The sequence below is a fragment of the Rhinolophus sinicus genome, linkage group LG02 (genome assembly GCF_036562045.2).
Source record: "Rhinolophus sinicus isolate RSC01 linkage group LG02, ASM3656204v1, whole genome shotgun sequence".
NCBI classification, from domain to species: Eukaryota; Metazoa; Chordata; class Mammalia; order Chiroptera; family Rhinolophidae; genus Rhinolophus; species Rhinolophus sinicus.
This window is the reverse complement of record NC_133752.1, coordinates 4,938,043-4,953,491: the sequence shown is the minus strand read 5'-3', so window position 1 is coordinate 4,953,491 and position 15,449 is coordinate 4,938,043. Positions and strand designations below refer to the sequence as shown.

The 15,449-nt window shown below is 46.9% G+C and overlaps 1 long non-coding RNA gene across 1 annotated transcript; it reads right to left on the bottom strand.

The window, feature by feature from the left end:
- LOC141569152 (uncharacterized) lies at positions 1-4,390 on the bottom strand. Its single transcript, XR_012492576.1, has 4 exons — positions 3,953-4,390; positions 3,615-3,724; positions 1,705-1,790; positions 1-1,318 (listed from the first exon to the last, which is right to left on the bottom strand). It is a non-coding gene; the product is annotated as an uncharacterized LOC141569152 (long non-coding RNA).
- Positions 4,391-15,449: the final 11,059 nt, after the last annotated feature.

The window sequence follows — 15,449 nt, the reverse complement described above, 5'->3', positions numbered from 1 at the left end:
ACAAGACAAATGGCTCAGGCCTCAGGGGAGAGAAGCTGCCACACACAGAGACAGCAAACATGCGTCACAGTAAACACTAATGAAGTGACATGCAGAGGCGGTGGTTCTCCTCCTGAGGCATGGGGAGAGGGAAAACAGCTTCAGGGGACCAACGGCTCTTGCAATGGCCACTCTTCCTTTCTTCTTTCCTCCCTTCCTCCTCTGTCTTCCCTCTTTCCCTTCTCTTTGGAAAGTACTAATGAAAAAGAAATAAATGTCTGAGAGGAGACATGGTGAGGGCATTAATTTCTAGGCTCATGGAATAGGATTCTCAGGACTTAGAAATTAGCATCTATTCCCAAACCCTCATTGGATGTTTGCATCCCTCCTAGAAAAACTTCAGCAAGGGGTTATTTTGTACTCAAATACCCCCATGAATGGGGAACTCTCTCCTTTATGTGAAGCTTTTACTACTTGGGAACACTTTAATTTGTTCATCCAGCAAATACTTACAAAGCCTGGAATGTGTTCCTGGTTCTGTACCAGGAACTGGGAAAACTGAGGTGACCCCTGCTTTCCAGCTGCTCCCAGCCTCCTTGCTTCTTTGAGGCCACCTCTTCTGCCCTGTTTTCCCTCTGTTCCCTCTGCTGTGACGTGGCTTTTTGTTGGGTCACCGTTTGCCCATGTTTCTCCCCAGAAATGAGCCCCAGACTTCAGGTGTGGTCTGACTCATGTGCCTCTCGGGTCTCCAGTTCTGAAAACTGTGTTGTATTAAAGCGACTCAGAAGCTCATTAATGTTTTTGGCAGCCGGGTCCTACTCAGGACTCACCGGAGCTGGCGGCCGCCGGGACCCTCCTTCCCTTTTCTGTTGTTAAGCCTCACCTCCCCCATCACCTCCCTGTGTGGGGCAGTTTGGGACAAATGTTCAGAGTCCAACACCTGCCCTTGTAAAACAGTCTTATTACATTAGTCCCCTTGTTTTAGCTTCTCGAACTTTTGAATCTTGTTTCTGTTACCCAAGAAGAGCTCCAAAGCTCTGCAAAGTTAGTGAGTGTGTGTGTGTGTGTTTGCGTGTACACACCTGGTACAGCTTTGAGGAGCCCACCCATAGCTTTCTGAACACTCCTGCATGAATGCAGCTCATTCATACACAAATTTATTCATTCTGCAACATTTATTCAGCATCCCCTCATAAAACGCTTGTTCTCTGAGAACTTTTGGCCTCAGCATTACAAAGAAAATGGAAGCAAAGTAATCCACACTGAGGAGTGAATGGCTGCAGTATTCACCCTCTTCTTAAGGATCCCAGGGTGTTTGCTTGTTAATCCAAATGAGAACCTGATTGGTGAAAGAGCAGACAGTAATATCAGGACTAAATGGAAGTTTGTTTTCAATTGTATTATTCAGCTAACTGTGACAAAGAGACCTTTCAACGCACCACCCATCCTCTCCTGTGGTGGAGCTTCTGGAGCAGGAGGCTGGCTAACCCCCAGGACCTAGAAATGTTCAGAGGGTCTTCAGCACACACTCTGCTCATCCCATTATCCCCCAGGAAACTGCACTGCGAGCCTCAGTGCCGTGGGGACCCCAGAGCCTGTCTCCAGCCTCAACTCACAACTTTCTCCTTTGGTATTGGAACGGGGTGGCAGACTTTGGCTCAAATCTGTTTCTCACGGCAATTTCTTGCCCAGACCATCCCCCGTTAGAAGAAAACTCCCACTTACTGTGTTGGGATGAGTCCACAGGGACCAGGGTTTGTGCCTCGGGAATCTGGGTAGAAATGGGGTAGTAGAGCTTTAGCTGATCCAGCCTCGGGAAAAGCAATCTAATGTGATAATAATATCACTTTCTCGTAGCATTATTACAAAGATTAAATGACATGTCATTGTAAAATGCTTAACACAGTTCCAGGCTTCAGGTAAGTGTCTGTCGCTAGTGTGTCAGTTAGGAAAGCTAGTAACTAACACGGAACGCAATCCCTGACACAAAATCCTCCATATACTACCGTAACCAGCGAGGGGTGTTACTGTCCTCAAATGGTTTACATTTGGCTATTGTGAATAATGCCCCAAGGGGTGTGAAAATATCAGCTGGGGTCCCCACTTTGAATTCTTTTAGGGATATACCCAGAAGTGAAATCACTGGGTCGTGTAATAATTCTGTTTCCTGCCGGCAGTGCACCAGGGTTCTAGCTATTCCACATCTCTGCCAGCACGCATTATTTTCTGTTTCTTTTTTCTTCTTTTTTTCTAATAGCCCTCCTCAGTGTATTGTTTTTCGACATACTGTGTACTTTACCTATTCTTACTTTTTTTTCTTCTTTCACTAGAATTCAGGCTCACAAGGGCAAGGGTCTTTGTTTCATTCACTGTCTCACTTGTGCCCAGAAATAAAAGGCTGGCGTGTTGGGGGTGCTCAGTAAGTACTGCGAGTGGATAGATGGGTGAGGAAGCGGAGGCTCTGAGGGGCGCTGCCATGGGCACACAGCCAGTGAGAGGGGGCGCTGGGACTCCATGCAGTGCCCTTTGTGCTGAGCCCCACAGAGCGCTGTGTGTGGGTGCTGTGGATACTGTGATACTTAAGGCACGGCCCTGGTCCTCAGGGGCTGGCTGTTGGCAGGGAGATGCAGAGACTTAAATAAAAGAGCAACAGTGTTTTCTGGGGCACTGGGAGCTACTGCGCGGATGTGTCCACGCTCTGCCCAGAGACCCCCACACTCCTCAGATGCCCTTTACTCCACACCCGCCCCTCACCCCAAACTTGTGTGTATTGTGCTGTTAAAGCCCCACACCAGCAGCCTTCTTCAGGGCACTATCCTGGGCTGCTGGAGTCGCCCCTACACTGGCAGAGAGTAACAAACAGTTCCTGAAGATGTGTCTCTCTCAGCCTTCCCCACTTGTCCCCCTGCTCCCCCCCAAGCCCCCCCAAGCCAAAGACTGACAGGTAGGATACTAGGAGAGTCACCTTCCCAGCCTTCAGGCAGGACAAGCTCAGAGGTGTAATTGACTCTGGGTCAGGCTGAGTGGGCCTCACCTACCTGTGGTCCTGTGTGCCCTCCTCTCCAGTGGTGTCCACCCCCACCTCCCCGTCTGCTTCCTCCTGGGTGCTCTTCCTTCATGAATCCCTTGCCCGCTAACTCTAGTCTCAGAGTCAGCATCTGGGAAACCTGGTGCTACACATTGTCTACCCAACGCCTCTCCTCCCTCCTGCCTGGCTCAGGGGCCAGGTGCGGCCCAGTCAAGGCTCCAAGCAACCACCTCTGGCTCCAGGGCTCCTGTGCTAAAGAAACCAAAAAGGGCTGAAGGTGGGCGAAGACTCCTGGGTGAGCCCAGAGGGCCTTATAGGGGAGGCTAGGAGTTCATTAGGTAGAAAATGGGGGGAAGAGCCATGGGTTGATGTAAAAGACAAAGGAGCCTGGGTAAGGTGAGTGGGGAAAAGGGGTGGGGGAGGAAGGGATTGGAAAGGAGAAGTGGATGAGTGCTGGCTTGGACCCCACCATGTCTCCATTTGAAAATGACCACCTCCCACAGGCCCCAGAACCCTGCCCCCCCCCCACACACACACACCCCAGCTGTCCCTGTGAGACCCCTGCAATCCAGACAAACGTGTGCAGTGATTTACTCCCACCATGCACCTTTTTCTCCTGGTCGGCCTCAGGATTCCTTTGGTCTCAGAAATAGCCAAAGGGGCAAATTTTACTTCCGAAAAGAATAAATTGAAGATAATTACGCATTCGGTTTGAGGCTGAAATGAACAAAAAGCGTCTCATTATTGGCCCCCTTTGGGGAAGGCGTCCCCCCACCTCACACCAGAGGAGCCGATATTAACCACAAGACCCGACGCCCGCGCCCCCTCCGTGTCCCCGGCGCGGCGGGGCAGGGACGGCCACTGCGCCCTCTTGGACCTTCTGGCCCCGCCGCTCCGCGGGCGCAGCCCCGCGGGGATCGCCTGCGGAGCTGGCGGGCAGCTCACACTTTGAAGTGCGGCGGGGCCTAATGAGGGGCTTGCTGGGCCACGGGGATCAAGTGTCAGCGCTGCCCCCAGACGCCGCTGGGCAGACAAAGGGCGCTGGGCCGCCTCGCGGAGCCGGGAGGAGCGGGCCAGAGGCGGAGACGGGCGCGCCGCGGGGTCCCGCACGCCGGGGTCCAGCTCCCCGGCGCCCCGACCGCTGCCTCCGGAGCCCGGCTTTCCCGAGGCGGGAACTGCAGCGCAAGCCACTCCAGCCTCAACAAGAACGCGCCTTTGCACAGCCCCGGCCCGAAGGACATTTTGCTTGTGACAGCGTGACCTCGGATTTCGCCTACTACGGGTGACGCGCTCGCTGAGGGCAATCCGTTCTTTACGCCGCCACAGGAACGCCTTACAGCACTAACTGCTGGGCCCTCGTCTAAACCCTTTAGCGTCTCTCGTTTAACCCGTGTCCGTCTCCCGTAACTCTCCGAGGCGGCCGGGATGGGTAGGCCGGCCCCGTGGTACAGGCGAAGGAACCGAGCCTCGGTCTGAAGCACCACAAGTGATGCAGGCACGCTGGCTGGCCCCGAGTTCCCGACACATCAGGCTTTTTTATATTCGGCATTTTGCTTACCTGGCATCCCCCACCTCTATTTTGCTTATTAAAATATATTACATTCAACTGTTATTTACCTTGGATACCAAGTTTTTGTGCGCCTCTTAAATTTTGCGTCCCCAGCGACTGAGGTACTGCCCAGCTGGTACTTTCTGCTCTCACCTGCCTGGCAAGCCTGGCAAGGGAGGCCTTTGGCGTCTCACAAGCTCCCACGGTTAGGGGCACTCCCCTTCATATTTCAGAAGGGGAAGAAACCAACGCTCAAAGTGACTTGCCCAAGGATTCCTGGCAGGCTAGTCTGACACCAGTCCTGAGCTAGTTAAGGTACCAAGTTTTGGTAAGTGGCAGACCCTTAGGTACCTCGGTTTTGGAGGGCCCAGCCCTCATCCCAGCAAACCCCTAAGAAGAGCAACACCACACACATTACATATAGCCTTCTTATTGCAACATTTTAAAGGATTTTTTTATAATTTTAATTTTGCTTTTACTTGGCTACAAGACCCTAATTTACAATGACTGCGATTTCTTAGGACTGATTGGGCAAACAGGGAAATTCTTGCAAAATGAGAAAATCTAAATCGTTTTCACATGTAATGAAATTTTTAGGAATAATTAATTTAGCAATTTAATGATGTTGACACGGTGCTACCTTTTGTAGACATTTAATTAAACATTTATTAATTTTGACTTTGTAGTTTGCTTTTCTCATGGTGGAGCCAAAAATTGGTTTTCCACGTCTCCAACATTTTTGTTGGAAAGCCGTCCTAGTAGCTTGTGAGTCCCAGGCACTCCGCCTAGGGCACCCAAACTCTGGAATGGTCTTGCCCACCCGCGCCCCGCCCATTACAGGCCCCGCCCCCTCTCTGCGGCCTGCGGGATTGGGGGCAAGGGCGGGGGCTAGGGGTGCGTTGCCGAGGTCACCTCTTGTCCTTGCAGTGTGTGTGTGTAAATTTCAGGTAAGCAGAACCTCCTTGGTTCAGCCCTTATAAAGCTGTGAGTTTCCCCAGACTGGTGTCTAACTGTAACCATGTCCCAATCACCAGCCTACCCACAATAGAAAGTGGAGACTGTTAATATGGGTTGAATTATAACTTTCACATGGAAGGGGAGAGGGATGTAAGATAGAAAGTGTACCAGAAAAGGTGTGGGGAGTCCCAATGCTACTACTAACGCTGTATGTCCCTAAGGAGGTCTCGGCCCCTTCTGGGAAATGAAGATGGACCAGGAGATTTCTAACTTGACCGCCCTTTCAATCTACTGATTGGACACAGCTTTCAGGAGAGAAGACAGAACTCTGCTCCTTACTTGGGAAGCTCAGCCCCAATCCTCCTCAGGCTTCTGGGTAAAGGCAACTGTCTGAGAGCCCTTGGAGCCTGGTTCTGGTTCCAGCTCTGGTGCAAACATGCTTTGCGCTCAGAGCCGTCCTTCACCCTCTCTGTACCTTTGTTTCGATGGCAGTAAACCAGAAAGCTGGACTAGAGCAAAGCACATCATCTAAGGGTCCTGTTCAAACGAAGTCTGATTCTGGAGGTTTGGGGCGGGGCCAGAGAGAATGCATTTCTAACAAGCTCCCAGGTAATGCCATTGCTTCTGCCAGTCTTTGGAGCAACTGAGCGGCAAGGACCTAGAGAACTTCTGAGGTCATTTCTGGCTCTGAAGGGCCAGACCTTGAGCTCTGGCAGCAGGCATGTGGAGAATGACAAATAATAAAGAATTGCCCAGATTTGGGCCAGCTCGGGCAGTACAGAATATGAAATGATTCCGAGGGGGCCTTTCAACCAACGGTTATAAAAAGCATCATCGTCGTCATCATCAACAACAAACATTTGTGCAATGCTTTTCGCCATCCAGAGCAGCTGTCACATCCTTGAACCCAGCTGACCTCTGCATGCACCCTGATGGGAGAAGAGGACGTGGCTGGGGAATCTATTCAGTCCTAGCCAGAGATCTGGGCTCAGCACAATAGCCCCCTAAACTATTGTTTCCCAGTGGTCCTTTGATTTTCTTAGCTTCTTTCTTGGTGCCTGCTCTCTGACCCTTCCCCCTTTGTCTCCTGATACACCTCCTCCCTGTTCTAATTCTCCCCTCCCCCAACACACACATACACAATGTCAGGGGGAGAAAAACAGTGTATCCACCCCCAGATTTCCCACTTTTGATCCTCTCCCCTCTGACCAGATAGAGCCCAGCTTCGGGGACTGGAATCCTGGTTCCTTTGGGGGCGACCTGGGGGAAATCACTTCATCTTTTTAAGGTCCACTCTTCTGATTTGTCATGATGGTTATTTTCCCTCAGGTGACATTTGTTGAGGATTTATGTTGTCAGGGACACTACACTCAATGACTCCATCCTTACCTCAGCCCTCGGGCGTAGGCACTATGACTGTCCCCATTTAGGGGATGGGGACACAGGCTTTCAGGAGTGGACCTGCTTGAGGTCATCCGGCTGGTCCGTGATCCAGTGAGGACATCAGACCATGGCCGACTGGCATCAATGGTTACCGTAGGTTCATGTGCAGTTGTATGTGATTTTCTTAGCTTCCTTTGGCAAGCTTTTTATGGAAATAAAACATATATCCAAAAATTATCACAAACTTTAAGTGCATGGTTCTAAGAAGTTTTACAAAATGATGACTACTCCTGGGAAACACCACTCAGATCAAGACCCAGAGCACCACGTACGTATGCCTGGAATCTCCCTCAGGGCTGCTCCCAATTATTATCCCCAACTACAAGGGAACTGTTGTTTGGGCTTCTATTGCCACAGATTGCTTTTGCTTGTTTTTGAATTGTATACAAAGGAAAACCTACAGTGGGTTTTCTTTTGCATCTGGCTTCCTTCACTCACCATCATGCCTGTGAGACTCAGCCACGTGGCTGTGTATAGCTGTGGATAGTTGGTTCTTTCTTCTTGCCATGTTGTCGTCCATTGCACGGACAGACCACCACTTGTTTTTCTCTTCTCCAATGGAAGGATGTGTGGTTTGTTTCTAGCTTGGGGCTATTGTGGTTAAAGCTGCTATAATATTCCTGAGAGTATCAACTGATGCACTTATGTACACATTTCTATTGGGTAGGTACCTAAGAGTGGAATAGCTGGATTTTAGGGTGTGCATTTGTAGATTCTGCCAGTTTCCCAACATTTTTTACCAATTTATGCTGCCACCGGTTGTATAAGAGAATTTCAATTTCTCCACATCCTCGCTAACACTTGGTATTGTCACTTTTTACGTTTTAGCCATTCTGGTGGGTGTATTGTGTTAACTCATGTATTAATTCCATTTCCTTAATGATTTATGACATTAAGCAGTTATTCATATGTCTAATGGCCATTTGGATGCCTTCTTAAATGTCTGTTTAAGGTTTTACCCCACTTAAAAGAAATAGAGTTAGCTGTCTTTTCCTTAATGATTTATAAGAATTCTTTATATATTTTGAAGATGAATATTTTACAGGATATATATATATATATATATATATATATATATATATATATATCCTGTAATGGTAATATACATATTACCAATAATGGTAATATATATATTACCATTTTGTGACTTGCCTTGTAGTCTCATAATGGTATCTTTTGATTTATATAAGTTTTCAATGAAGTTCAATTTATCAATCTTTTCCTTTATGGTAGTGTTTTCTGTGTACTATTGCTAGATCATTACCTATCCCAAGTTTATGAAAATCCTTTTCTTTTTTATTGTCTAAATCTTTTTTGTTTTGGTTTTCCCATATTGGTCTATGACTCATCTGGAATGAATTTTTGCATATGACATGAGGTAGGGATCAAAGTTAATTTATTTTCCTATGGCTTTTCAATGGGTCAATACCATTATTGAAAATACTTATTTTTTTGTGTGCCAACTGCATTATATTGGCCTCAATATATGTGGGTCGATTTCTGGACTATGTTCTGTTTGATTGTTATATTTGTTTATCTTCACATAATTATCAAAATGTTTTAATTATAGTAGTTTTATAAAAAGTGTTGCTATCTGGTAGTGCAAATCACCCAGTTTTGTACTTATTTTTGAAGATTATCTTCACTGTTAATGGCTGATTGTAGTTCCACATAGTTCTTAGAACTTGTCAATTTCCACAACAAACCCCCCTGGGATTTTATCTGTGATTAAATTGAATCTATAGATCTATTCAGAGAAAAATGCCATCTTTACAATATTGGTATTCCAATTCAAAAAACATGGTAAATTCTTATATTCATTTAGGCCTTCGGAATTTCTCTCAATAGTGTTGTGAGGTTTTCTATGTAAAAATCCTACACAGCTTTCATTAGATTTATTCCTAAGTATTTGATATTTTGATGCTAATGTAAATAGCATCCTTTAAAATTTTCCACTTTGTAATGGTTTGTTGTATATACATACAATTGATATTGCTCTATTGACCTTGATTGCATTAACTACACTACATTCTCTGAAAATCTCTAACCGTTTAGATTCTTTTGCATTTTTCTATATATACAGTGATGTCCATTGAGAATCATGACAGATTTATTTCATACTTTCCAATCCTTATATCTCTTTTGTTTTTCTTGCTACAACTTCTAGTACAATGTTGGCCAGATGTTGAGATGACAGACCTCTTGGTCTGCTTTCTGATCTCAGAGGAAAAACTTTTAGTATTTCACCATTAAACATGATGTTTGTTAGTTTTTCAAAATCTTTATATGTTGAAATAACTGTGGATTCATAGGAGGCTTCAAAGAAATATACAAGGAAAACCAATGCACCGCTCCCCCAGGCTCGCTCAGTGTTAACTTTTTACACGACTACAGTGTCAAAACCAAGAAATTGACATCGGGACAACCCATAGGACTTATTCAGGTTCTACCAGTTACACATGCAATAGTGTGAGTGTGTGTGTAGTTCTTTGCAATTTTGTTACATGTGTAGTCGGCATAACCACCATCACAACCAAGAGATTCAGCTGTACCCTCACCACAGGTCACCCCTTTATAGCCTCACCCACTTCTTTCCCCTCATCCTTAAACCCTGGAAACTGCTCCTCTGTTCTCTCTCTCTCTCTCTCTCTCTCTCTCTGTTATTTTGCTAATGTTACCTTAGTGGGGTGATATAGTATTATCCTTTTAAAATTGGCGTTTTTCACTCAGCACAATTTCCTTGTGGTTTGTCCAAGTTGTTGCATGAACCAGTAGTTAATTTTTATTTATTGCTGAGTAGTATTCCAGGGTGGTGGGTTGAATTGTGTGCCTCCTGCCCCAGAAGGTCTTTTGAAGTCCTAAGCCCTGGTACCTGTGAACGTGACCTTATGTGGAAATCCCTAGAGTCTTTGCAGATGTGATTAAGATGAGGTTGTTAGGAAGGCCCTAACCCACTATGGCTGGTGTCCTTCTAAGAAGAGAAAACAAACACAGAGAGGAGAATGCCATGTGAAGACACAGACACAGAGGGAAGACATCCATGTGAGGACAGAGGCAGAGATTGCAGTGATGCTGCCACAAGCCAAAGAATCCCTGGGGCTCCAGAAAGGGAAAGAGGCAAGGATGGATTCTCCCCTGGAGGTTTCGGAGGGAGCGTGGCCCTGCCAACACCTTGATTTTGAACTTCTGACCTCCAGAACTGTGGGACAATAAACTTCTGTTGTCTTCAGCCACCAGTTTGTGGCAATTTGTTACGGCAGCCACAGGGAACTACACGTGGTATAGAGGTTCCACTGTTTGTTTAACCATTTACCCATTGGAGGATATTTGGGTGTTTCCAGTTTGGGGCTCTGATGCATAACCTGCTATGAATGTTTGTGTACAAGTCCCTGCGTGAAAATAAGTCTTCATTTCTCTGGGAAACAATCTTGTTTGCTTTTAAAGATACGGTTCATCAAATTAAGGAAGGTTCCTTTTCTTCCTAGTCTGCTAAAGCTTCTTATGAGTAGGTGCTGAATTTTACCAAATACTTGCTCTCTATTGAAATGATTGCATAACTTTCACCATTATCTTTTTAACATAGTGAGCTATTGATCGATTACTGAATGGTAAAGCCATGTTGAATTCCTGGAATGAACCCAACTCACTTATGCTGTGCCATCTTTTTCATACTGCAAAGCATTGGATTTGATTGTCTATAATTTTGTTCAGGATTTTCACATCTATGTTCATGAGAGACATTGGCCCGTAGTTTCTTATAATATCCTTGTCAGATTTTGGAATTAGTATTAGGCAGGCCTCATTCATTGGAAGTATTCCCTTATTTTCCATTCCCTGAAAGCATTTGCTAGGGCAGATATTATTTCTACCTTAACAGTTAGTGAGATTAACTGTTGCAGTAATTTGGGACTGGAGGTTTCTTTGTGAAAATGTTTTATTTATAGACTCAATTTCTTTAATAGATATAGGGAATTCATACTTTCTACATCTTTCCATGTAGCAGTATGAAGTTTTAGTTTGCAATCTGTCCATGCAATGTTTCCAAACGTATTGGCATAAAGTTGTTCTTAATGTCTTTTTATTATCTGTAAAAATTCACAGAATTTGTAATAGTGTCCCTTTTCCAATATGGGAAATGTGTGCCTTCATTCTTCTTTTTCCTCAAGTCTTGCCTTCTGTACTAGCGTATCTGCTTTCCACAGATTCATAAAGAGTCCTGGAGACAAAAATGGCAAAGATGCTCTGATCTAATCTGAGAAACTGAGACAGCAAAAGAGGGATAGGTGTCTGAGTCAGCTTGGGCCCCCATAACAAAATACCCCAGACTGGGAGGATTAAACAACAGACAATTATTTCTCACAGTGCTGGAAGCTGGAAATCCAAGTTCAACGTACCATCATGGTTGGGTTCTGGTGAGGACTCTCTTCCTGGCTTGCAGATGGCCGCCTTCTTGCTGTGCCCTCACATGGCCTTTCCTCTATGTGCAGAGAGTGAGTGAGTGAGGCCTCTGGTGGCTCTTTCTCTTCTTATAAGAATATGAGTCCTACCGGATTAGGGCCCTACCCTTATCACCTTATTTAACCTTAGTTATCTCCTTAAAGACCCTGTCTCCAAATACAGTCACATTCTGAGGTTCTGGGAATTAGGACTTCAACATATGCATTTGGGGGGACACACTTCAGCCTGTAACATCAGGGCTATCCAAGATTATGGTTAGTGATAGAAATGAGGCAAAAGATGAAACAGCCCCTGGTACGTCCCTGACCCTAACAATGAGTGCCTCATCAGAGGATGCATCTTCTCAGATCTGTGGCTTCTGTGTCTCACATTAGCTGCTCAATGAGTATTATGGACCCTAGTAAACATGGAGGCTCTAACTGGAATCTCTTTTCAGTGCAATATATAGTTTTCCCCTTCCTTCATGTAAAAACTGAGGCCCAGAGAGGGTAGATGGTTTGCCGACAATCACACAGCAAGGTGGTGGCTAAAACCCAGGTCTCCAGCCCCCAAACATAGTGTTCTCTCCCCTACCCACCCCCCACCCCAAGTGGACCTCTTCCCATCCTTTACTCTTGGCTAAAATCAGAGAAAAGGGAGCAAATCTCTGTGTCAGGAGTCGGCACCAACTCATTTCCTCTGACAGGATATTTGTGCTTAAATCTCTGCGCCAGGCCGGGGAAGAGAAATCTAAGCCATGTGTGTGCAGTGGGCTCTCAGTGTTCGGAAAGGGCTGCGTAGGTAGTGGGGCTGAGACAGGGTCAGACTGGGGAGGCCGCCTGAGTTTCCTACCCCCAACCCCAGCCTCATTTTGTGATATTGGTGTGAGTGTGTGAGTGTGTGTGTGTGTGTTCACGCGCACACACGCACGCAGAAAACTTAAAGGAATTGGACTGGTGTTCTGCATCTAGCACTACAGTTTTCCAGCCCAAATCTCAAATGAAAGGAAGGCCAAATTCACTCAGGTCTTCATAACATATATATAATGTAAAATAATGAATGAAAGAGAAATATTCCTTAAAAATGTTAAGAAAAAAAATATTCTAGTTTCTAGGATAAAGTTTGAAACAATACTGCCACAAAGCGGAGTAGATCTCTAACTGGTGATTCAAGTTGCTGAGAAAGTAGCTGAACATTGCGGATTGGGCTGAACATGCCTCTTCTGACCTTGTCACCCACCTGCTGGTTGGCATTGGGCATGTCACATGTCCTCTCTGGGTTGTGGTTTTCTCATTGGCACTGGTTTGTTCATCCGGAGGGGTCCCCCTTTGTTGGTGGGGGGCCTCCTCGCATCACAGCGTTTCATCTGCATGCCCACCCTGTCAGTGTGGGTATCATGACCCCCATTTTGTGGGAGAGGATGCAGGTACACAGAGACACTCAACTGTGAGTGACAAGGCTGGAAAACGTCACCAGTGCTTCCGACCGCACGGTGGTCTTTGCAATCCTTCGAGTAAGAAGAGCTGCGTGACCTTGAGCAAGTCTTCCAGCTCCTGTCTGCCTCGGTTCCCTCGTCTGGGAACGAGACCATGAGCGTGTCCCCCTGAGAGGGTTTCTGAGAGGATTAAGTAAATCGGCTCTCAGATGGCTCGGGGTGAGTTCCCACCCCACACCTGGAAGACGCAGGATGCTTTCTCGGCAGCTTGAACCACCAACTAGAAATCTGCTCCTGTGCAAGGAAAGTTGTTAGCGTTGCGGCAGCATTGATGTAAACTCTCTCCCAGAAACGGAAATCCTTTTCTCTTACCATTTTCAGCACTGAAGTCAGTGTCAGCCGCTAGCAGCCCTCCTCGCATCCTGTGTGTCTACACTTTGGCAGGATAGGAGCAAGGCCCTTTGGTGACAAGCAACAAGCCCCAACCCTGGCCAACTTCAGCCGACAGGTACCCTGTAGGGTGACGGTCACAGCTCTTAGAATCCACAGAAAGGCTAGGGCGGGACTCGGGGTGCCTGTGAGGGCACGGGGCACAGGAGCCCCCAATGGGGACACCAGGCCAGTGCTGCGGGGCACGTCGGCTCCAGCCCTGTTCTGCGTTGCCTCCCTCTGTTCCAGACGGAAGTGTAGGAGAGGGACCAAGTGATCCCGAGTTTCCTATGGCTGCTGTCACAAATTACCACAAACTCATGGCTTAAAATAACACACATGGAGGGATGAGGGGGCAGAGCATAGAGGACGTTTGGGGCAGTGAAACCAGTCTGTGTGATATTATAATGGTGGATACATGTCATTATACACTTGTCAAAACCCATAGCATGTATACCACCAAGAGTGACCCTAATGGGAACTACAGACTTTGTGGCCGACTGAGTAATTTGGTTCATGTGCTCCCCGCTGGCAGCGCCGCACGTCAGAGCCACTGCGGGGCAAACGGAGGCACAGCTGCGGGGCCCCGGCCCCAGACTTTCTCATGCAGTGGGTTTGGGGACAGGCCTGAGAACGTGTATTTCTTACAGATTCCAAGGTGATGCTGAGCTGCTGGTCCGCGAATCACACTTTCAGAAACACAGATTGGCAGTTACAAAATAATCATGGGGATATACAATACAGCATAGGGAATCTAGTCAATAATGTTACAACAACTCTGTAGAGTGCCCGGTGGGGACTCGATTAATCTGGGAGATCACTGCATAAGTCATGTAAATGTCTAACCACTATGCTGGACACCTGAAAATAATATAAAATAATATTGAATGTCAACTGGAGCTGAAAAAATATAAATAATTTTTTTTTTTTTTAAAGAGCCATTGGGCTGGGAGAAGGCAGACTCCCTTGACTGACTTTCTCAAACAGCCTACTTATGGTGGGAAGAGAACTTTCCTAAAAGATCATCGGAAAGCAGAAGCCGAGAGAGACGGCAGGGACACACACGTCCAGATTGTTGTTTAGGGGCACCTGCCCTGGGAAAAGTGTACCCCATGAGGAAGGCAAGCTCAGAAATGACAGAGGGAGGCTGGCAGATATCATGGTGGTTGTTGAGACCCGGGGGGGGTGGGTTCTCAGTCCTGGCCGAGGGTCCAGTGGCCTGCCACAAACACTCCCACGTGCCCCTTGGCTCAGTGGGCCCTGGAACGTGGTCCCAGTGACGCCATTCGTGGGACAATTTTACCTGGATCTTGGAGACAGAAAACAAGCCAGAGGGAGAATCTGCTTTTAATTCTCAGAAACAAGGAGCCTGGATCAAATGACCTGTGGGCCCAGCTGACGGGCCCAGTCTGTGGTCCTGTGTGCTCCATTCCCACAGCTAATGATGTCATTGCCCTGGGCTGCGTCCGCACTGGGTAGTGGGTTGATGGCATTAATCAGCTCATGTTAACATGCTGATGATCGTGAAATAAAGACGACCATTTCAATAGGATCCTCGGAGCTGAGGGACTGAAGGGAAATCATTGGGACTTTTACAGAGGTCACGGTTGAATTATCACAAAACTTCCTTTACTCAAAGCAGATGCTTATTAAGATTAATTTAGTGTGAAAAGTGAACCAGACTGAGTATAAAAGACGTTGTCTCCTCAATTATGTAACGGGACACCTCCTTATTGTCCTCCGCTCACTGACGATGATTGTGCGTTTCCTCCGGGACATTTCAGCGCACCGTGGAGTCTCCGAGCCATCCCTCTTTGGGGATGTTCAATGAGAGCTCGGTGTTCACACACAGACAAAGTGGGCAGAAACAAAAGGGAACATCAATTGGGAAAATGAGGGCTGAAGACGGAGCCCATCTTTCTGCTAAAACCACGTATTCAGCAATTTCTAGACATGTGCCTTGCCTGAAGATGAGAAACAGACGCGGGAAAATGACTTTGCCTTGTAGAGTCCTCGGTGCTTGTGTGATGGGTCGTGGCGACTGTTTGGGTAGCTTAGGCCCAGAGGAGAGCCTCTGAGAAGGTGTCTGGTGAGGCTCACATGTGTTGGACCCGTGAGGTGTCTCATCTTCCTTCGGGACCCCTGCGCTGTCTGTCATCTGCTCCACACCTTCTTCCTTTTCTTTTTCTAAG